General features: G+C 45.5%; 1 protein-coding gene across 4 annotated transcripts in view; it reads left to right on the top strand.

Moving 5' to 3' along the window:
- The window catches only part of PIP5K1B (phosphatidylinositol-4-phosphate 5-kinase type 1 beta), a 393,421-nt gene that overhangs the window by 70,867 nt on the left and 298,404 nt on the right, over positions 1-24,150 (top strand). Inside the window, exon 1 of one of the 4 annotated variants that reach the window (XM_051846335.2) lies at positions 9,429-9,567. The exons of the other annotated variants lie outside the window; for them this stretch is intronic. The gene's annotated coding sequence lies outside the window, so the exon portion shown is untranslated. Of the gene's footprint in view, positions 1-9,428; positions 9,568-24,150 lie in introns of those variants that run through there. 4 annotated transcript variants of the gene reach the window in all.

Genomic DNA, 24,150 nt, shown 5'->3' with positions numbered 1-24,150 from the left:
CACTATGAATAGATCCTGCCTTTTATACTGGGTATTGAGGTATATTCCCTTCTGATAAAGAATTCAAATATTAACTAACTTAGAGACACACCTTTTATGGGTAAGAAGCCTGAAACTTAGCAAGGTAGGTTGACCATGCTCTTGGGGAGCTAGTGGGAGGGCCAGGACTCTGTAGAATTCTTAGGGAATTGATAATCAAGTTTGTGGTAGGAGTTTACTTGTGAAGGCACGTTTTTTACTTTTAGAAATAACCTAATAGTTATTTGAGAGGTTTTTTTTTTTGTTTTTGTTTTTGTTTTTGTTTTTGGACAGGCAGAGTGGACAGTGAGAGAGGGACACAGAGAGAAAGGTCTTTCTTCCTTTACCTAAGTTGGTTCACCCTCCAATGGCCGCTGCGGCCTGTGCACCGCGCTGATCTGAAGCCAGGAGCCAGGTGCTTCTCCTGGTCTCCCATGCAGGTGCAGGGCCCAAGCACTTGGGCCATCCTCCACTGCACTCCCTGGCCACAGCAGAGAGCTGGACTGGAAGAGGAGCAACCGGGACAGAATCCGGCGCCCCAACTGGGACTAGAACCCCGTGTGCCGGCGCTGCAGGCGGAGAATTAGCCTATTGAGCCGTGGCGCCGGCTGAGAGTTCATTTTAACATAATTTATTGTTTATATTTTAAAATTTTCTTATCTGAGCAAATACCATTAAGGAGAAAATATTTGTTTTCATTTGTTCACTCATTCTCTTGGCTTATATACATCTTCTGACTTAGATAAATGCTTTGCTCCACCCAGTGATAAGAGAGAGGGAACAGTTTGAATAGAAACAAAAATGTATGCTTCTTCTCACAACCTTTCTTCCTTGTAAATACATTCAGAAGCCAAAGGTGGCCTTGTCATACAGCTGGTAAAGTCATAAATATGTATACATCTAATTTGCATTTTTGCTGTACTTCTGTTAAATGGTGAGTCAGAACACTTAATATCCTGAAAAATAATCATTTTCTCTGGCTGGAGTCTTCATTAGAGCTACTCTGTAGAACACCAAGCCCTAAATGTATTTATTGCCAAATCATGTTCTCTTTGTATCGAGTGCATTAACTGCAGTTGAAAGGAGTCTTTATTATGTTTTTAGAAGCTGCCCGGTTAGGACTGTACATCATGTAGCTCAGCCATTCGTTTGTGGTTTTATCTACGGAGTGAGATGTGTTAACTTTCTTCTTCTAAATGCTAGGGAAATGGGAGAAGGAGGGAAAAACCTAGTCTTTTGTTACACTTGCTCTGGCTTCTCTTTGCAAATCAGCTTTAAACCTCATTTTGGGATGAAATGTTTGAGACACTATGTCGTAAACAGTTGGCTGCCTTTGGCAATGAGCGTTATTCAGTGGGATCCTTATAGGAAAGATGAGGCTGTGGAAAACAGCCTTGATTTTGTATGTTCTAGGCCTAAGTACAGGTACTTGTGTGCAGCTTCATCAGAGTGGTACGGAGGAGATGCTAGCACAGAAAATCACAGGGGGCTTCCTAATATTGGCTCGCTCTTGGGAAGATTGGAAACATTGTCACGGGGACATGGTTGCCTGTGCAGTCAGCTGACAGTGCCCTGGTATTGTCATTTGAAGTTGAAACAAGCCCACACTTGAATGAACAACCACATAAAGTGTGTGTTCTTGCAGCAAGTCTTCTGTATTGTCTAAGAGGCTGAATAAACAATGGTGTGCAGTATACCATGGGGAGTTTATATAATGGGTGAACAGTGAGTTTTGAGACTGATTTTCTTTGGTATTTTTGGAAACTCAGTTATGAAAGTGCAATAAAATAGAAAGTACTGCATGGTTAGTGTTGCTGCCACTTTAAGAATGGGGGCGTGTGTGGGAGCCCAGGCAGGGCTGGAGTTGCAAATACAGGGAGCCTAGGAGTTATAATTACTTTGAATTGGAAGCAGAGTTCAGAGACAGGACTGTGGAAAGTTTATCCATTTTGTGAGAACAAAGGTGATGTTTAAGCCTTTAGCAGCGAGTAATGCTGAGTAAGGTGTTTGAGGAGGAGGGTCAAGGTATAGGTAGCTATAAAAATGTGTTTCTTTGCTTCAGAGGCAGATGGGCACAAGAAAGATGATGGATTCCACAGGTTGCACACACTTAATATACATCTTTAAAAAAAAAAACAACTTTGTCCTCCAGCATGATCATTTGGTAATAAAGGAAACAAAACCAGCAGTGATTAGCAAATATTCTGACCTTCTTGAGGGAGTGGCAAGCTCATCATAGATGCTTAACCAGTGTTTGTGTCTGGGAAAGGTTAGGCAGCCAGCTTTATTTATATTTCTTTTCTTGGAACATAGCCCTGTGTCTGGCAAATGGTGAATTTCAATAAATGTGTGCTGAGCAATTTATGTATCCAAATTAATTTTGTTCTGCAAAATCTTGGGATGTTCTATAATTTTTATGATGGTATTTGTTTTCTGAACCATTTCAGAGACATCAGGTAGGTCGGTAGGCAGTTGTTTCAATAATTTATAGTGGTCTGTTTTTTGGTCATGAATAGTGTTCACAAGACTCCAAACTTTTTTTAACCAATGTACCTAGGAATAATTTTTACTTATTTTTCTTCTTTGGCAGGAAGAATATTCTAAATATGAAATAAATTCTAGTTTTCTTTAAAAGTACTTGATATATATATACATATATGTGTGTGTGTGTATATATATATGATTGATTGATTGATTGATTTGAAAGGAAGAATTAGAGAGGGAGAGAGAGGTCTTCCACCTGCTGGTTCACCCCAGAACTGGTCACCAACAGCCAGAACTGGGCTGAGCCAAAGCCAGGGGCCAGGAGCTGCTTCTGGTTCTCCCACATGGGTTACAGGGGCCCAAGCACTTGGGCCATCTTCTGCTGCTTTTCCAGGCTACTATCAGGGAGCTAGATGGGAAATAGAGCAGCCAGGACTCGAACTGGTGCCTGTATGGGATGTTGGCACCACAGTCAGAGGCTTAACCTACTATGTTACAGCGCCTGTCCCAAAGGGCCACAATGACTTGGGCAGAGCCAGGCTGAAGCCAGGAACCTGGAACTCCTTCTGGATCTCCTATGTGTGTGCAGGGGCTCAAGCACTTGGGCCATCTGCTGCTGCTTTCCCAGGCACAGGATTTCCCAGGGAGCTGGATTGGAAGTGGAGCTGCCAGGACTCTAACCGGCACTGGTATGGGATGCAGGTGTCACAGGCTATGGCTTAACCTGCTTCACCACAACACTGGCCCTTGGGAAATGTATTTTTAAAGCACCCAGAGTAACTTCACATGAGTTTGGCTCAGGGAGCCTAGAAAAAGAATGGACTTTGAAGCTCTTTAAGTTAATCAGCCTGAATATCACCTCCCTGAGGCCTTCTCTGATCATCAACCAGAACTTTGCTCCATAAATTTGTTTCACGTTTTACAATGGATACTTCCAGATTTAATATTTCATTTGTTTTTCTGTTATCTATGTTCAAACTTATACTCAACCAAAGATTATAAGCTCCTTAGGGGCAGAGGTCACTGTCCTTTAACACAGCATTTTTGGTGTTTGGTACACGGCAGGTGCTTAGTGACTGTTTAAATGCCTTGGTTCCTTCCATCTTGCTGAGGTGAAGTGGGTACCAGTCAGTCCACTCAAGCTCAGGTGGTTAAGCTGTGAAGACAGCTCTTCAGCATTAGCTCTGGCCCCTCCATTAGAATGACACCAGCTGTCCAGGAGGAGGAAGGCTTGTTGAAGGGAAATAATTCTGACATGATTATGAATGAAGCACTGCTTCTATTTCAATAGTGATTCCTTTCATGTACTCAAAAATGAATTGTAGAAAACCAATAGGTGGAAATTATCACGCATGAAACAAATTATTCCTGAGCTGTTAAAATAGGCTCTAAAAGTACTCAGATAATAAACATGTATAATTCCTAGTTAAGACATTTGGGTAGGGCGGTGCCATGGCTCACTTGGTTAATCTTCCTCCTGCGGCGCTGGCATCCCATATGGGCCCCGGGTTCTAGTCCCGGTTGGGGTGCCGGATTCTGTCCTGGTTGTTCCTCTTCCAGTCCAGCTCTCTGCTGTGGCCTGGGAGTGCAGTGGAGGATGGCCCAAGTGCTTGGGTGCCCACACCCACGTGGGAGCCCAGGAGGAAGCACCTGGCTCCTGGCTTCGGATCGGCGCAGCACCGGCCATAGCGGCCATTAGGGGAGTGAACCAACAAAAGGAAGACCTTTCTCTCTTTCTCACTAACTCTGCCAAAAAAAAAAAAAAAAAAAGACACTTGGGTAGTACCAGTTGTGTCCTGCATATGCTGCTGCTGATCCAGCTTCCTGTTAATGCATCCTTATAGGCAGCAGATGATGGCTGTAGTGCTTGGGTCCCTGCCTCCCATGTGGAAGACCCAGATGGGCTTCTGGGTTCCTGACTGTGGCCCGGCCCAGCCCTGGCTGTTGCAGCTGTTTGGGGAATGAACCAGAGTCTGGAAGATCTCTCTCTCTCTCTCTCTCTCTCTCTCTCTCTCTCTCTTTCCTTTCAAGAAAATGGGGAGGGGGCTGTGGAAGATGCCTTGGTGGTAATATACAAGGCAGAAATCCTGTGACTGCTCACATCATTCTCAACTTGTGTTTTCTTCCAACATCAAATATATTAGTACTGTAGTACCACTGAGGGACACAGGCTGTGGTTCTTAGAGTGTGGTTCTTGGGCCAGCAGTGTCAGCATCACCTGGGAACTTACTAGAAATGCAGATTCTCATACTCTACTCCAGCCACCACATGGACAACTCTCAGATGGGCTTTAGCAGTCATTGCCAGCAGACCTCTGGGACTCTGATGCATTCGACACAGACAGTAAATGTGAAATCTCTTGATTGAAGTATAAGCTGCCTGAAGTGTTCCAAATTCCCAGATGAGTGTTCACGTGCGCAGGGAGTGTGTGCTCCCTCTGTCTGCTCCATCAGAATTAGGAGGGCGAGAAATGAGAAATTGTCTGCTAGTCTTGACTTTTCTTAGAACTGTGTAGATCATGAGAAAACAAATTCTAGACCGAGTATTAGAGCTTTAGATAATAGATAGGAAAGCTGTGAGAGTCCCTGACCCTGCCATGTGATGGATACTCCCGGACTGAGAGATACGTCACAGGATGTGGCTGACACCTGCTCTGTGTATGACTTGGGTTTGGGATTCGCTTCAACAGGCCGTCAGATGGAGGAGGTGCTGCAGGAGCTAGTGGTTGTTGAGGGAGAGAAAACAGTGGTTTCCTCACAGTACTCAGAATCAAGTCAGGTTGGTGCACTAGCTCTTCCTGGACCCATTGGCCCAGATGGTGCTAGGAGTTAAGAGGTATGCTGAAAAGCGCGAGCATGGTCCTGCTGTCAGGGAGGCTGACTTTGCTGGGAACTTCCTGTGTTTTGCGCACTTCTCAAGTGCTGTTTCTTCTCATCTTCACAGTGTGCTGCAGAGTGGTTGGCAGCATCCTCACTGGTAGGGAAGAGAGTGGACACCTGGTCCCCTTGGTGGAACTTGCTCCTGAGCACAGAGGCAGTAACAGGTGGGGGCTAAGGTTCTAGCCCTGGCTTTTCTGATTTTAAATGCCGCACTCTTTTTCTCCATTTCATGTTTTGCGACAAGAGCCTTTAAAAGGACAGTCGTAGGTGAATCTCATTTTTATCTCCCGCCTCAGCCTTGTGCTTGGATATCCCAGATTTTGCATGCCCGAGACCAGAATCGTGATCGTTCTTCTCTGCATGCTTGGTACCCTTGCAGGGTTCCCAGCTCTCTGGTGCACACCACTAGCCACCAGGTAGCTCTGTTCTTTTCTTTCTTTCTTTTTTTTAAACAGGCAGAGTTAGAGAGAGAGACAGAGAGAAAGGTCTTCCTTCTGTTGGTTCACCCCCCAAATGGCCTCCACGGCCAGTGTGCTGCGCCGATCTGAAGCCAGGAGCCAGGTGCTTCTCCTGGTCTCCCATGTGGGTGCAGGGCCCAAGCACTTGGGCCATCCTCCACTGCACTCCCGGGCCATGGCAGAGAGCTGGACTGGAAGAAGAGCAACCGGACAGAACTGGCACCCCCCGACGGGGACTAGAACCTGGGGTGCTGGCGCCACAGGCAGAGGATTAGCCTAGTGAGCTGCGGCGCCGGCCGCTTTGTTCTTTTCACCCACTGCATGTGATCCACTTTCTACCTCCTGAATGTCTGCTCCACCTAATTCTCATCGTGTCTGTGGATTTCATCGTAGTCCAGCCTTTGATCTGTCTGCTGGACGTTAGCCAGAGCCTCCTTGGTCTCCTGCATCCACTCTGACCCTCCTTTAATCCATCAGCAGTATTGCAACCAGAGCGTGGCATGACTGGAGGGGACCCAAAACTCTGCTGGCTGGGTCTCTTCCAGTTCCTGGCCAAGCCTTCACGGAAGCATACAGATTCTGGCCCCTCGGGTTCTCCAGATTGGGGAGAACTCTTGCACAGCCTCTGAGGGTTTGTTCCTCCCAGGAGCTCTGCCACTTGGCTCTCCTGGCGTGCAGGCAGGTCTGTATTCCTAACTACGATCAGCTGCTCTTAGAGGCACAGGAGAAAAACTTGAGTGGGGCCCCAGGGACTTGACCAGCCATACCCCCAAAACCAGACAGCGTGTCCTGGGAATCTCTGAGTTGTACTTCATAATTCTAACCAGGAACCAGAGACCTCTGCCACCAATCATAGTTGTTTACGTACTGGGTTTGATTGCCCTCCCAGTGTCACATTTGTGGTCACCTGTGGCGGAGACATGCTGCATTTACAGGCTAGGCATAAAATCTGACCTTTCCCCAAAGGATGTTTGTCTCTGCCCCTTGGCTGTGGCTTATCCTGGCAGCTTTGGGGAGAAGGTGGTATTTCTTTGCACAACTGGTAGAATCAATAAAGAAGCATAGCTTGAAATCCTTTCTTTGTGCACATGCTCGTAGTAGGAAACTATGAAGTAGGTGGAGGAAATCTTCCAAACTCTAAGGGGAGGGGCACGGCTGGATCCATCTCATCTTCTCATTTGACCTGCATACAGACCCAGACCATTGACGTGATTCCAGGGTCTTCCTGCCGCTGCACTCTCAGGACCACCACGCTGTCCTCACTAACCACTGTGCAGCCGCCTCCCTGTGCCGAGCACCTGCCAGCTCCTGACGCTTCAGCCCACCTATGGCTCCCTGTGGGGTGCTCTTCACGTTGGCTGGGCATGCTGAGGTCAGCTCTGAAGTGCCTTGTGGAAGGGGGCCTTCTCCACCTACGCCTGTCCAGGACAGGGCCGGCAGCCCGCTCTTGGGCAAGGTCCTTCAGGATGACCTGGCTCCCCTGTCTCCCCAGCAGACCCTCAGCTGCGGGAGGCAGAGTTCACTCAGCGAGCAGCTTTCTGCTTGCAACCCCGTCCGTCAGCAAGATATCAGCACGCAGGGGTTTTCTTGAACAACGAAGTTGGTGAATGTCAGGCCATTCACCTTTTACCAAATCCTTTTTGTAAATTTTGAGTGAAGAGAGGAAGTGCCTAGAGATTATGAGTGAACCGCCTCACATCGCTCCTCGTGCCTGTGGACTTTGTTTTACTGTCTTTGTGAATGCCTAATCCCACAGCTGTGGCTCTCAGTGTTCCTATAATGGCAGCTGCAGGTATTATCCCCAGGAAAGTCAGCCTGGGTCATCAGAGACAATGTTCCTGCAAGGACCCCCAAGCTATTTGCCCATGCAGTGGGGGTGGGGGTGATGAAAGGACTGTCTGGCTTTTGGGGGCTAGGATAGAAGGAACAGTTTCTGTCAATACCTTTTTGTCCTTCTGAATTTTGAACCCTATTTGTGAATTATTCATCTAAAGATTTAAGACTACAAAAGTAAAAGAGAGGTTGGTGCTGTGGCAGAGTGGGTAAAGCTACCGTCTGTAGCATTGGCATCCAGTTTGGGCACCGGTTTGAGTCCCAGCTGCTCTGTGTCTGATCCAGCGCACTGCTAATGTGCCTGGGAAAGCAGCAGAGGATGACCAATTGCTTGGGCCCCTGCACCCACGTGGGAGAACTGGATAAAGCACCTGGCTCCTGGCTTCAGTCAAGCCTAGCCCTGGCCATTGTGGCCAGTTGGGGAGTAAACCAGCAGATGGAAGATTGACCCCCCCCCTTCAAATAAATACAATCTTAAAAAAAAAAAAAAAGCAAAAGGAAGGAAGGTATAACAAGAAATGTGAGGGGATAGGAAAGATTGCTATTTAGAGAAAAGGGGATGCAGTTCAAGGGGAAGTTGTCCTAAAAATGTTCTTGTCTTCGAGGGTACAGTCAGTTGCTTCTGACTTGCTTTGTACGTCTGTGGAGAATTTTGCAGTTTCTGCTTCAAGAGGATTCCATACTGTACAACCTGACTTAAAAATGTTGTCCTGGATGCTGTTGCTGTGGCCTAGTGAGTGAAGCCGCCGCCTGCAACACCGGCATCCCATATGTCTCGGCTGCTCTGTTTCTGATCTAGCTCCCTGCTAATGGCCCGAGAAAGCAGCAGCAGAAGGCCCAGGTGTTTGGTTTCCTGCCATCCACATGGGAGACCTGGAGGAAGTTCCTGGCTCTTGGCTTCTGCCTGGCGCAGTACTGGTCATTGCAGCCATCTGGGAAGTGAACAGATGGAAGATCTCTCTGTTTCTCTCCCTCACTCCTTCTCTCTCTGTCTGTAATTCTGAGCTTCAAAATAAATGTTTTTTTTAATTTTTAAAATTTTTTATAAGATTTTTTTTGCCTGACCTTCCCCATCAAAAAATACATGCAATCTAAAGAATTATATAACCCAGTTATTTAATAAAGAACTTGTTGAGGAAGGAGTGAGCTGGGCGTTGAAGCAGTCTGTTTGATGATTTACAAATGCTTAGGATGGAATAAGAGACAGGCTTGTAGCATCCTATGGAACCTGGTTAATATAAGTGGACCTAAATGCTTGCCTTTAATCTTTTCACATAGCTTTTTGGGTTACCTAATCATAGAGGCCCTGGCTCCTAGTACTATCACATTGGGGTTTAGGATTTCAACATGAATTTTGGGGGTACACAAATATTCAATCCTTTGTATAACCTTTTATGGCCAGGTCAGTGCCCTGTAAGGAATGCATTCTGTGTTGGAACCCAGTGTATATATAGACACATAGAAAGTATAATCAAAAGTTCCATGATAGAACACAGAATGACGCTGCATGAGGTGCTCTCGGTTCCTTTCTGATACATTCTCTTCCACCTCCAACCTCTACCAAACGCTGGTCATGGTGGACGGAATCGATTTTAATCCCTGGTAGAAGGCGGAGATGTGCCATTCAGAAAGCATGAATCAGATCTGTTGTCCCCTCCAGGGCCGCCTGGGCCTGTGTTCATGCACTTAGTGGGGACCTGACCCTGGCTCCACAGCTAGTGTTCATTCCGCTTCTGTGCTGTCGTGAGGGTTGGGAGTTGGCAGCCACCTAACTAGTCCTCTGGGAGACTTCATTTTTGTCATGAAGGACTGGGAGAGCTTGGGGAGCAGGCACTCGATAGAACTTGGAGTTGAAGAGTGAGTCATAAGGCTGCCTTCTCTGTCATACAGGACAGGTGAGTGTCATTAATGAAACATGGTTTGACACAAAGCTAATGTCTTTTTCAAATACTGCTCACCCTGAAGTTCATATTAATTTATTGTAGGATGAACCTGCATAGTGTAAGAAGCAAAATCATCATCCTAAAACTGTGTCCAGCACAGTTTGACAGTGTGTCATTGTATCTGCCTGAAATTCATGCAGATGCCCATTTCAGTTGGCTGCCCAAGCGCAGAATGGAAGGGGCTCAGAGTGGGGAACTCCCGGGTACTCAGAACCTCTGGATAGCTTGTTTTACTTCTAGAATAAATGCCCTGATTGCTAACGGCTTGCTTGTCCTTTGGGGTGCCAACGTTTTGGGGGCCAATTTTGTAATAGCCAGTTGACAAAAAGTTATCACAGTTTTCCCAATTCTTTAAAACATTATACAGAACTGAATGTGTCTCTAGTGTAATAAAGTGACAGGCTAGGATCCGTTTGGGGATGTAGGGCTCTTTGTCCTGCACCGAATGGCCCTGCTGGTCTCTTTTTGACACTCTGTCTTTTCTTGATTTTTTAGGAGGGTAGAGGCAGTGATGCTGGTGATGCTGTTTGTGTGGTTTTTGCAGTGAGACCCCCTCACTCATCTGTTGTGATCTTGGGAACCAGACAGCTCCATCGTCTGAATCATAGTTCCCAAACAGACTTGTATTATTCTTTGAAATGTGTATTTTTGTTAAAAAAGGCAACAAAAGGAGCGTTTTGAGGGATGATCTCAAGAATTCTGTTTGTAAAGCCAGCAAGCTTGCTTTTTTTCATCTTTCCCTTGGTCTTTGGCCAATAGCCTGCCTTCTTTACACCCAGTTTTGGGCTATTCAGATAAATAAAGTGATCCTATCTTAGACTGAGAGAGGCATGGTTTCTTTTTTCGTTCTAAAATAGTTATCCTGTGTTTATTACATTGTGTACATCTAAGCAGGATTCCACAGACGTTCATTTAAACCAAACATAGTGGTAATTTATCTATGCGTCTTCAGTAGTTTGTGCCTTTAGAGGCTGCTGCTCACCAGAGGTATTTTTCTTTCTCTTGGAAAAATTGCATAGAAAAATTGCTCCAATTTTCCTGATTTCCACATTCTCTTGGGAAACAAACTTTAATATCTGCAATGAAACAAGGAAGGTGCATCATGAAAAATTAACATTTTTAATGAGTGATGTGACCCAGACTGCTCCTCAGCTTATGAAGTCATTAGATGAAAACAAACAGTGGTGTCATTGCTTGGGCAAGCTGTATGTAAATGATACAGCTTGATTGTATTTCTCAAGAGGTATACTTTAGACGGGGTGGTGAAGGTTTATGGAAGACGGAGCACATGGGAAATCATGCTCTCATGCCAAAGGTTAAGAGAGAAACATGACTTTGGTTTATGTGTTTGTGTGAGACAGCCTGGACCTCCAGCGGGTGTGCGGTTGGGCTTCCTTATTTAGTTCAGCAGTTTCTCAGAAGCACTCTTTCCTACTTGGTGGTTTGTAATGTCAACATGATGCATCATTTCATTTTGTGTAAACTTTATATGAAGAATAGTCATTTTGACATCTGTCAAAAGACTTCTGGGAGCATTTTGGAGCTGAGTGTGAAGTATCCTATAAGTGTGCCTAACAGCTTTAGAAATGATCGTCAGTTTCTTCATATGTTTGTCCTGTTCCCATTTTCCAACACCTATAGCAGTGTCCAGCACAAAGATGACCCCAATTCACATTTGTTAAATGAATGAATGAATTCATTCTTAAACTCTGTCCGTGAATTCTTAAGCTGTTGCTAATTTTTCAATTTCCTGGCTCCCTCTTCCTTTTTAACAATTTTGACAGAACTGGCCACTGGGCTTTTACCTTTTAAAAACTCCATCTCTCTCCTTTCCCAAATTCTAAGTTTTCATCCAAAATACCCTCATTGTTCTTACCTGTGTTGGAGATTTTATCCGTCTTTTGGCTTTGCTCATCCGTGCATCTGTGTGGCTACTGATTTTCAGGAAGCGTTCCTCGGGGCTGAGGTTGTGGTACAGTGGTGTAAGCCACTGTGGGTGATGCCAGAGTTCCATTATCAGAGTGTGGACTTGAGTCCTGGCTGCTGAGCTTCTGATCCAGCTTCCTGTTAGTGCACCTGGGAAGGCAATGCATTGCCACCCATGTGGGAGACCCAGCTGAAGTTGTTGGCTTCTCGTTTTGGCCTGGCCCCTAACTTAGCTATTATAGCTATTTTGGGGAGTGTATTAGCGGATGGGAGATCTCTGTCTCTTCTCCCTCTGTTTTGTTGCTCTACCTTTTAAATAAATAAACCTTTAAAAAAAAGTTCTCCATCTTTACCCATTTCCTATATTAACACCTCTTACAAACGCTACTGTAGCAGCTTCCCAAACAGCTTCCATTGCCTTTGTGCCCCCTTTAATCAATAATGATGCTTGTTGCAGAGATTACAGTTGCGTCACTGCTGTGCCCCTGCACCCTCAGGTGCTCTGTTGTTCCTGCAATCTAGATGCTTGGGTTTGATCTGTGGGTCCTAGCTAACTGTTCATCATTGTCATCATGGTCATTGTCATAGTTTTAGTATTGGCATGGTAACAGGTGCTATTGTTCTTGACACTATTAACAGGTGCAACAGCTTAGAAGACATCATAAGCTTCTGAGTGTGTTTTGGAGTTGCATGATGTGGTAACGGATTGGGTAGATGCAGGTGGAAATGGATGGGCTGGGAGGGGTATTGGGGCCTGATTGGGGACATCTTGTGAGCCGTGCTAACAGCTTCACACATCTCTGTAGGTAATGAGGCAATAACTACAAGAGCTCATATTTTATTTTAGATCAGCAACTTGAACTCCAGTTTGGGAGGTAAATGAGAAGGGGAAGAAACTGGAGACAGGGAGACTAATTATAGGAGAGATGAGGACCTGAAGGATAGGGAAGAGGGAGCAGATTTAAGATGTAGGTGGATGAATTTCTAGGACTTGGTGGCCACTTGGATGTGCATTTTGAGGAAGTGGTAGAAGCAGAAGATGACCCTCTGCGTTTTGGTTTGAGTGACTAGAGAGAAAAACTTGGCTAGAGTGACTAGGGGAATTATGCTAAACTGAGATAGAATATCACGAAGATACAGCCTAGATACAGTGGCAGAGGCATGAGGGCTGTGATGGCAAGTCTTGTTGTGGACACACGTTTGCATTACTGGTGGGATATCTAGGTCGTGTGGCTGTAAAGAGAGTGGTCTGTGAGAGAGACTGGCTACGTTATGCTCGGATGCTCTGAACAGTAGTTTGAACCATGGGAGTAGAGTAGATGAGATTGAGATACCTGCAGGAAATTCAGGTGGACAGTCTACAGGGAGGTTTGTATGAGTGCAGCAAGAGGCCCTCATGGAGACATGACCTTAGCAGTTATTGCCAGTGATTTAAGCCATGGGATTAAATAAGACTTCCCTGAAGAGTTGGTATAGTCAGAAAAGGGAACATCATTTAGGATCTCCATTTGCAATTTCACGTCTTCATACCTTAGCTTGTTCCATTTTTTTTTTCTTATGAGTATCCTTTCTTCCCCTTCTGTTTAAGAAAATGGCATCAGACTTTTTTTGACAACATATACATCCTACAGCTGCCTCCCTAGAAGTGGGAGTTCTTCAGTGTGCATTCTTTTTGATGTTCTTGTTCCTGCTACTCTTGGAGCTTAACATGGAGGCTCAGTTTTCCTTTGTTCTCAGCTTATCTCTGTAAACAGGCCCAAGTGCTAACAGCAGTGACCACATGGTTGCCTGCTCTGTGTGCCCTCCCAGTCTGACAGCTCCAGGACCTTCTACACACCAGCTGCCCCCCACTCCTACTTTTTATTGATCATTTCTATTCTCCTTCAGAAAAATAATAGAAAAAGGTAGACAATTCAAACTTCTAGAAAGGTTTCTGTCAGTCGCCGTACCTTGAAGTAAATCAAAAGTGCCCACTTAAAATGTGTTTGCAGCTGAGTGTTCTATTTCTCACTAAAAAAAAGAGAAGAAATTGAGTTAACAAAATGGTCCACCAAATTCCTGCAGAATTCGTGGCATTTGTTGTTCTCACTACTTTAAATTCTAGAGGAAGGGAACAGTTTATCTTTCAGCAGCTCCCCTAGCCTAATATAGCTTTTTGTGATCAGTGTGTCTCCTGGTTTCCTTGGGCCATGCGTCCTGTGTTTTTTAAATGACATTTTGCATACATTTGCACAAGCTGAATTTGAATGCAGTGTGAGCTCTGGTCTAAGAAGAAGGGATTCTGAGTCATGGGGCTCTCTGCTGAGTCTTTTTATTTTTTAAAAAGATTTATTTTATTTATTTGAAAGAATTAGAGAGAGAGGTAGAGATAGAGAGAGAGGTCTTCCATCCACTGGTTCATTCCCCACTTGGCTGCAACGGCCAGAGCTGCGCTGATCTGAAGCCAGGAGCCAGGAGCTTCTTCTGGGTCTCCCATGTGGGTACAGGGGCCCAAGCAATTGGGCCGTCTTCTACTGCTTTCCTAGGCCATAGCAGAGAGCTGGATCAGAAGAGGAGCAGCCGGGACTAGAACCGGCGCTTCAGGCCAGGGTGTTAACCTGCTGTGCCACAGCGCCGGCCCCTCTGCGGAGTCTTTACTGCTCTCTGGTCCATTGGCTTCACTCCTTTTGTGCCTCTTTCTTTGCCTCTTTTGGGAAGTAAGAATCTGTACACTGGCTTCTGGACTTGTTCAAAGGCGCCTTGGGAGGCCAAGTGGAGTGAAGGCCTTTGAGGCCCTTGGAACAAAAGCATCCTGCAAAGAGGTCATGCCGAGGGTAGCCACCTTTGTGGCCTGTGAATAAATTGATCTGGGCCCGGGGTCCCCATGAAGAAGAATACTCCTCTTCTACCCCCACAGGCCAAGAGGTTGACTGGGCACTTGGCTGATGTCTGGTGGAAATTCCAGAATTTAAACGTGGATGAAGAGAGCAATGTGCTGTATGTTTAAAAAGAGATGAATCCTGGTTTGGGAGGATTTTGAAGAAGGCACAATTCATATGTACTTGTTGAAGAAAGCAGGTGGACAACAGTTAATCATGTTAGGACCAGACGCTCCGTGTATCCAGTAAATTGAGTGCTTACTTTGTGTATGTTGAGTAGTTTGTGGTTGTCAACATGTGAGGCTTTGCAGAGAGCCCAGTACTTTGCCATTTACCTGAAAACGATTGGAGTTTCAGGTAGTGCTGCCGAGATGGACAGAATTCCAGAATCTCCTACAAGTCACCCAGAAAATATTTTTATACCTGTGAAATCTTTAAGGTTGTTTGAATTTAATTGGATATTCCTCAAATGCTAGTGAAAATGGTTGTTCATTATAGAAATATTTGCAGTCAGATGACCTGTATCAAGTGGTAGAGGAACTAGACTGTGGTTACTAACAAGGGTGATACCCGATCAAAAATCAGGTGGGCCTAGGGGTCATGACGCTGGATCTGTAATCAGAGGCTGAAATCTTAATTATCTGCTCAGCCTGGCAGTGAGCATAGTGGTATAATCATAATCCTGCAGGTGTTGTTTTGTGGTTTTTGCCAGTACAGTCAGACTGTAGACTAAGCACAGTGGTCTTGGTTCTGATTGCAGCCTGTGTTACTGATTTTTGCAACCTCAACAAATAGAATGTATCCGCTAGAAAAGGGGATGTAGAAGCCCAGGGGAGAGGGAAAAGGTGCTCAGGTCCTCTTGGCTACAGTGAGGAAATAAGGAACCGTGGAAAGTGGGTAGAATTGCGGTTGTGCTGTGTTGTGTTCCTAGAGCAGCACCTGGGCGCTCCAGTTGTGCTGCGTCCTCCGTGCTTGGTGTGGTCAGTGTTTTTCACATTACACTGTGGTAGGGGTGTCGTGGTGACCCACTGGGCTTTTGAGTTGCTTTTCCCTACTGGCTACTCATGTTGCATTTTCTATGTGATTATTTGCCATCCTTATTAATTTATTTTTCAGTGAAGTATTACGTTCTTGTATTAGTTGTGGTGAGTTTTTTGGTAGGACACATAAAATGTTGTTACGCAGGTGATCATGTCCATGAATAAGGACAGTTTTACTTGAAAGCACAAATGAAGATCTGAATACTTAAAATTACAAAGAAGTTAACAGAATAATTGAAACAATCTAACTGTAGGAGGAAGCCAGGATGCTGTGAGGAAAGTCTTAAGTATGAATGAAGACCTGAAGAATGAAGTACATTATCAAGAGTTAGGAAGAGAATCACGAAAAGACTGAAATAAAAAGTTTGTTTTTTTTTTTTTTTTGACAGGCAGAGTGGACAGTGAGAGAGACAGAAAGGTCTTCCTTTTGCCGTTGGTTCACCCTCAAATGGCCGCCGCGGCTGGTGCGCTGTGGCCGGCGCACCACGCTGATCCGAAGGCAGGAGCCAGGTGCTTATTCTGGTCTCCCATGGGGTGCAGGGCCCAAGCACTTGGGCCATCCTCCGCTGCCTTCCCGGGCCACAGCAGAGGGCTGGCCTGGAAGAGGGGCAACCAGGACAGAATCCGGCGCCCCGACCAGGACTAGAACCCGGTGTGCCAGCGCCGCTAGGCAGAGGATTAGCCTAGTGAGCCACAGCGCCGGCCGTGAAATAGTTTTAAGAGCAGTGGTCTTGGGGCCAATGCTGTGGCATAGCAGGTGAGGCCGCTGCCTGCAGTGCTGGCATCCCGTATGGGTGCTGGTTTGAGTCCTGGCTGCTCCTCTTCCAATCCAGCTCTCTGCTGTGGCCCAGGAGAGTAGTAGAAGATGGTCCAAGTCCTTGGGCCCCTGTAACTGCGTGGGAGACCTGGAGGAAGCTCTTGGCTCCTGGCTTCAGATTGGCCCAGCAGTTGGAGAGTGAAGCAGTGGATGGAAGACCCCGCTCTCTCTCTCTCTCTGCTTCTCCTCTCTCTGTGTAACTCTGACTTTTAAGTAAATAAATCAATATTAAAAAAAAAAAAAAGAGCAGTGGTCTTGGGAGAATGGAACTGATGTCAGGAATGAGAAAAGCAAGAGGTGGTTCTGTCATCAGGTCTTCTCTATCGTTCGATAATTCCCTTGCTCATGCATTTCCTTGTCATATATACCGTATATACCATAAGTCATTGGCATATTGGTAATCAGAAAATAAGGATGAGTGGAACAACTAAAATGGGTAGAACATAGGAAGTAAGAACTGCGAGATAAGAAATATCAGGGGATAGTCTATGATTGAAGAGCTGAGGAAAGGAAGGAAAAAGGTTCCTGCAGGGGCAGTGCTGATGAGCACCTAACGCCCCTGGGTGCTTCTTATCATCCAGGTGCTCTCTGAACAGTAGATGTGCATTCCCCTCTTGAAGTTGCACAGTAACTCTTGGAGTAGGTGCAGTCGATACCATCTATGGATGAAGAAACTGAGGAACAAAGATAGTAAGTATGATATTAAGGGTCACAAGTCACTTTTTTTTTTTTTTTTTTAAGATTTATTTATTTGAAAGTCAGAGAGAAAGTTACACAGAGAGAGGAGAGGCAGACAGAGAGGTCTTCCATCCACTGGTTCACTCCCCAGATGGCTGCAATGGCCAAAGCCAGGAGCCAGGAGCCAGGAGCTTCTTACAGGTCTGCCACGTGGGTGCAGGGGCCCAAGTGCTTGGGCCATCTTCTACTGCTTTCCCAGGCCATAGCAGAGAGCTGTATTGGAAATGGAGCAGCTGGGACTTGAACTGGTGCCCATATGGTATGCGGGCACTGCAGACAGTGGCTTTATCTGCTGCGTCACACAGTCACTTTTCAAAGCCAGGCAGTCTAGTTCCAGAGCCATATCCCTAAAGTATGTCATTATATTTTTGTCTCATGCTGGGACAATGAGTGTGACAGTACACACAGCAGGTGCTCCATGATCCTGAGATGACTTGTTCTCTGAGGTTGTCTCCTTAAAAGGTACTTAACTTTAGTTCATAGTTCAACAGGTATTTGAGTGCCAGTTAATGCAGTTCTGGATATTAGGATTATTCCTTTCTAGTGGAGAAGGCCAATGATAATTAAATATAAATGGATAATTTGATATGGCAAGATGCTGTGGGGGAAAGTAAGGCAGGGTCAGCAGCAGAGTGATGGGAGTGGTGGTAGTGGGGTTCTCTCCTTGCATGGGCAGTTAGGCGAGTTCTCGGGAGGGATGACTTGGGAACCTTGTCTGAAATTCTAAAACAAGATGTCATCGATTGAGTGGCTTAGACAACAGATAGTTGTTTCTCACAGTTCCGAAGGCTGATCCATCCAGCACCAAGGTGCCAGAAGATCCAGTTTCTAGTGAGGGCTCACTTCCTGGTGTGCAGATGGTTGTGTTCTCATTCTATCCTCCCAGGGCAGTGACACAGAGAGAGGAATCAAGCTCTCTCTGTTTTGAAGGGCTCTACCCCCACGGGCCAGTGCTGTGGCGTAGTAGGCTAGACCTTCACCTGAAGTGCTGGCATCCCATATGGCACTGGTTCGCATCCCAGCTGCTTGTCTTCCAGTCCAGCTCTCTGCTAATGCACCTGGGAAAGCGGTGGAGGATGACCCAAGTGCTTGGGCCCCTGCACCCGCATTGGAGACCTGGAAGAAGCTCCTGGCTCCTGGCTTTGGATTGGCCCAGGTTCAGCTGTTGCGGCCATTTGGGGTGTGAACCAGCAGATGGAAGACCTCTCTCTCTCTGTTTCCCCCTCTCTGTGTCTGAAACTCTACCTCTCAAGTAAATAAATAAAAAAGGGTTCTGTCCCCATGACCTGAATGCCTCCTGAAGATCCCACTTTATAATATCATCATTTCTGGGCTTAGGAGTCCAACATATGAATTTGGGGGTGGGGGGGACACAGATGTAGAGTCTGTGGCAAAAACAGACCTGAATGAGGAAGCAAACTGCAAACTGCAGAGATGGGGAAGAGCACGTTGGTCAGAAGCAACAGTAAGTGAAAGTCCTGTGTCAGACAGAGCTGCTTTGGCCCATCCAGGGCACTCTGAGGAAGCCAGCGTGGCCATAGATGGGGAGTTGGGAGAGGGTAGCACTTGGGCCAAGGCATGTGGAGCCTTGTAAGTGAGATAGTGACTTTGAGGGAAGGGAAAGGCTGTCCAACAAGAACTTCTTGTCTGGTTTCATGAAGAGGTGAAGCCCAGAGCATTCAGCTGATCAGTGAAGGTTTGCGTGAATGTCGGGTCCTCTGTGAATAAGTGCAAGTGTTGGGACTCCTGTACTCATATGTTCCTTCCCTATAGGCGATTTGCTGGCTGGGACAGTAATGAAGTTTATAGCTACATAGAGGTGGTGTTTCATGGCACCATCGCTGGTAGTTTCCCTGTGTTAATGACATTAACATGTTCAATCACAGTTACAAAGAATTCCTTAGTTACGAAGTCATAATTGTAAGGATATATTAGGATAAAGGAATTTTGAAGAAAGGTTTAACTTAAATTTAAATATTTGGATAAAAGGAAATACTAAAATCCAAATGTATTCATATAAAAATGGAAGAATATTTTTCTTATCAAATGTTTTTTGATTCTACTTACTTGAAGTATATGTATTTTAAAGTACTGATTATTGAAGAGTAAGAGTAAATCCCCAGTTAACCTCTGGGAGATATTAAAAATCTCAAATAGAATTTATTCAACAAAATATAAAAGGAAGATGATTTCTTAAATGTGTAACTATTAAAATTTATATTAGGTCCAATAAAACTAAAATTTAGAACATAGGGAAAATTAGCTAGCTAGCTTAGTATCTAGAATATGTAAGGCAAATATATAATTACATAACAACAAATATTTGAATAAATGGTCAGAGGTTGGGTACATTAATCTTTATGCATGAAATAGACTAGTATGTGCAAGTCACCACCAATAATGATGCAAGAACTGCAACTCGAGGTAACCGAGGTTAAAGAAATGTTAAAACGATAGTTTAAATGATTGGTATGACTGTGTAGAATTGGATACTGTATGCATGATTGTTATGAATCAGATTAGCACATCTTCACCTTCAAGGGTAGCAACCATATTTAACAAAAGTCTCTAAGGCCAGAGCTGTGGCGCAGCAGGTTGATCCTCCGCTTGTGGCACTGGTATCCCATATGGGCGCCCGTTCTAGTCCTGGCTGCTCCTCTTACCATCCAGCTCTCTGCTATGGCCTGGGAAAGCAGTAGAAGATGGCTCAAGTACTTGGACCCCTGCACCCACACAGGAGACCCAGAAGAAGCACCTGGCTCCTGGCTTCAGATCAGCACAGCTCTAGTCATTGCAGTCATCTGAGGAGTGAACTAGTGGATAGAAGACCTTTCTCTCTCTCTCCCTCTCACTGTCTGTAACTGTACCTCTCAAATAAGTAGTTAAATCTTTAAAAAAAATCTTCCATCTACTGGCTCGCTCCCCAGATGGCCGCAACTACCAGAGCTGGACTGATCCGAAGCCAGGAGCTAAGAGTTTCTTTTGGGTCTCCCATTTTAATGTAGGGCCCCAAGTACTTGAGCTACCTTCTGCTGCTTTTCCAGGCCAGAGCAGAGAGCTGGATCAGAAGTGGAGCAGCCAGGACACAAACTGAAGTCATTTTGTTAAACATACCTTTTGATCCAGCAATTTCTCTTTGTAGGGGAAACAAGCTAAAGGAGACAAAAAGTCTCACTAGAACAATGTTATTGTAATAATGAAAGTCTAAAAATAACCCCAATACCTAACATTTGGGGAAATGATTAAACAAACAATAGTAGCTTATAACAATAGACTATTTGCCGATTAAATGCTATTGAAAGGTCTACATAAAATAAATGGAAACATAGACACAGCAGTGAAAGACTGTATGGAGTTTACTTTGTTTACCTTTTTGCTGTGCGTTTGGTTGCAAATGGATATGATGTGAAGACTGACTGGAGGATAAGGTAATTTGCCCAAAGGCTATTGCAGAATATAGAAAATAACACACAAGAGTCAAGAGGATTTGGAGTACCTGATACCGATAGCCAGAAACCAGTGAAGGCCCACTGTGTGCTTCCCAGAAAGGTGAGGATGAGGCATTTGAAGAAACTCTGCAGTTCTAATTGGAACTAACGTCGATTCCATGAAAATGAGCCTTTTCCACAGATGAGATTTATTTTTTATTAAGAAAATCATTTTAGGGCAATTGTTTGATGTGGTGGTTAAGACACAGCTTCAGTCGCCCACGTCCTGTATGAGAGTGCCAGGGTGTGAGGCCCAGCTCTGCTTCTGATTCCAGCTTCCTGCTGAGAACAGCCCTGGGAGGCAGCAGGTTTTAGGTCCTTGTCATCCAGGAGAGAGGCTCGGATTCGGTTCTGGGCTCTTGGTTCCATTCTGCCTTCATCCCAGCTGTTGGCGGGTATTTGGGGATTAGACAAATAAATGGAAGATCTCCATTTCTGTTGCTCTCCATCATTCTGCTTTTCAAATAAAAATAAATAAAACTCAAAGTGCTTCAGGGGCTGACACTGTGGCGTAGTGGGTTAAGCCTCCACATGCAGTGCTGGAGACCCATATGGGTGCTGGTTCAAACCCAGCTGCTCCTTTTCGTACCCAGCTCTCAGCTATGGCCTGGGAAAGCAGTAGAAGATGGCCAAAGTGCTTGGGCCCCTGCACCCGTGTGGGAGACCTTGAAGAAGCTCCTGGATCCTGGCTTTGGATCAGCTCAGCTCCGGCCATTGTGGCTATTTGGGAGTGAACCAGTGGATGGAAGACCTTTCTGTTTCTCCCTCTCTGTAACTGTACCTCTCAAATAAATAAAATCTTAAAAAAAATTACTTTGTGGGAAGTTTTTAGTTATATTATCTCAGCCCATATACAGTTACTACAACGTTAAAAAAATTCTCTGTACAGAAGCAAATTTCTCATTTTTTTAAAGATTTATTAATTTATTTGAAAGGTGGAGTTACAGAGAGGCAGAGGCAGAGGCAGAGAGAGAGAGAGAGAGAGAGAGAGGTCTTCCATCACTGGTTCACTCCCCAAATGGCTGCAACAGCTGGAACTGCACCATTCTGAAGCCAGGAGCCAGGAACTTCTTTCAGGTCTCCCATGCAGGTGCAGGGGCCCAAGGACTTGGGCCATCTTCTGCTTTCCCAGGTCATCAGCAGGAAACTGGATTGGAAGTGAAGAAGCTGGGAGTTGAACTGGCACCCATATGGGATGCTGACACTGCGAGGGGTGGGGGGGAGGGCTTTACCCACTATAAGCCTCAGTGCTGTCCCCAAATTTCTCATTTCTTAACAGACATCACACTAACTGATGTCTTATAAACCGAAGTCCCAGAAAAGGAAAGAATTTCAGAAAGCTCATAGGAGTCATGGTAATGGAGTTTGATCTTGGCTGTGGTAAGAAATAAAACCCTTTAGCTTGTCACACCATATTGTACTGGAACAGAAGACAGTAAATTCCACAGAATTCACTGGGTCCTTAAAACAGGTGAGTAGTCTTTATGTAGATGCTAAGTACAATTAAAAATCAAGTAAGATAGAAATAGTAAACGGGTTAATGGCTTTCATGATTGTTTTAAATTTAGAGTTTTGGGTGTGGTGGTCTAAAACCTCTCGATTTGGATTACTCTGAGAAGGGACCAGATGGGCCACTGGTTTCCTTCAAGTCTTATTGAGATCTGCTTCTCCTTATGGATCCTTTAATCATTAACAAGTCAACAGATAGACGTCCATAGTCACCACTGTCAGTGAAAGTTACCTTTAGCACAGCCTGTGAAGCCCTTCATCCTTGTGATAATTTGGGGTTGGTTTCCAGGGTCATATGCCCTGTTGAAATGCTGACTTATGTCGCTCCCCCTCTTCGTGGAGGAACGACACTAAACTCTGCGCTGTTCTTTTGTCTGCTTGGCCCTTCCCGGGTTTGCTGCTGGTCCTTCCCAGGTTGACTGGCAACCTCTCCACCTCTGTGGAGGGGCGGCTCCCCCTGCCACTTTCCCCACTTCTGCGGGGGAGCGGCACACCGCCGGCCGGCTCTCTCGGGGGCTGCTCAGATGTTATCCGGATGTTCCCCTTAGATGTTCCTGGTGCATGTTGTCTCTCTCCTCCTTTATAGTCCTCTTCCACCAATCCCAACTCTGCTACCCACACGCCGAGCACGCTGCTCTCCTCCAATCAGGAGCAAGATCAGCTCATCAGTCAAATTGGTGAGAGGCAGCTGTGTAGAAGTTGTTTACTCCTCTCCCAGTGCCATATTGTGGGAGAGCAGATGCATAGAATAAGTCTTAATTCCAGTAACAGTCTAGTCCGAGTTGCTCCCCACAGACTTAGAATTTTTTTTAAAGCATATTTTATTTATTTGAAAAGGCAGAGTTACATAGTGAGGGAGAGAGGGAGAGACAGATCTTTGGTTCTAACAACCAGAGCTGGGCCAGACCACAGCCAGGAGCTTCTCCCGGGTCTCCCACGTGGGTGTAGGGAACCAAGCATTTGGGCCATCTTCCGGTTTCCCAGGCCCATTAGCAGGGAGCTGGACTGGAATTGGAGCAGCTGGGACTCGCACAGGTGCCCATATGGGATGTCAGCGTTGCAGATGATGACTTTACCTGCTATACCACAACTCTGGCCTCTTTAGGATGTTTTTTAAAAAGATTTTTTAATATTTTTTGAAAGGCAGAGTTACAGAGAGGCAGAGGCAAAGAGAGAGGTCCTCCATCCACTGGTTCACTTCCCAAATAGCCACAACGGCTGGATTTGGGTCCATCTGAAGCTAGGAGCCAGGAGCCTCTCCTGGGTCTCCCATGCGGGTGCAGGTGCCCAATGATATGGACCATCCTCTACTGCTTTCCCAGGCCATAGCAGAGAGCTGGATCGGAAGTAGAGCAGCTGAGACTGGAACCCACGCCCATATGGGATGCCGGCATTGCAGGTGGCGGCTTTACCTGCTATACCACAGCGCCAGCCTCCCCTTTTAGAATCTTAAAGGCTGTTCTTAAACTTTTGATGTCTAGAAGTTGCCATTTTTCAGTTTAACATCAGTTTGAGTATCTGTTGCACACGTATGATTTCTGATAGTCCTGGTGTCTAGATGGGAGCTGTATGTTGTGTGGGGAATAGTGAGAAGAGATGAAGCCAGGTGTGCGATCAGTACATTGGACTGGTCTGAGATGAGCCAGGCTCATTGTGTTCTCAGCCTAGTATATGCTCAAAACAGGTTAGTGTTGCCCCTTGAGTACGTTGAGAGAACAAAGGAACATGGGAACTTGGGGTAGTAGTGGTAACTAGGAGCACAGGAGGTGCCACTGGAAGGTGACAAGGGCAAAGGAGATAGCATTTAGAGGAAGGCAATGAGGGTGGGGAAGCAATTGCAAAACAAAGGACTGGTCCTTGCCCTCGAGGGATTTTCAGTAGGTTATAGACAGTAACCTACTGTCTGTAGGTTTCAGTAGGTTATGTAATAGGCAATACAGTTCAAGATGGTTAAAGTGTTGATTGTGGCTGGAGTTAGAGGAAAAGTCAACTTGATGGTTCCAAATTAAGCCTTTGAGATTACAGCTTGTGATTTTTTTTTTTTCTGTCCAAATGTGAAGATAGGCTGGTGCACAGGGCAAAGGTATTCTACAGAACTACTCTGGGAAAGAGGCACAGTTTAAGAAGTGATCACACGTTAGAATTATGCCCTTTTCTTT

Source organism: Oryctolagus cuniculus, chromosome 1 (assembly GCF_964237555.1).
Source record: "Oryctolagus cuniculus chromosome 1, mOryCun1.1, whole genome shotgun sequence".
Classification (NCBI taxonomy): Eukaryota; Metazoa; Chordata; class Mammalia; order Lagomorpha; family Leporidae; genus Oryctolagus; species Oryctolagus cuniculus.
This window is presented reverse-complemented; position numbering and strand designations above follow the sequence as displayed.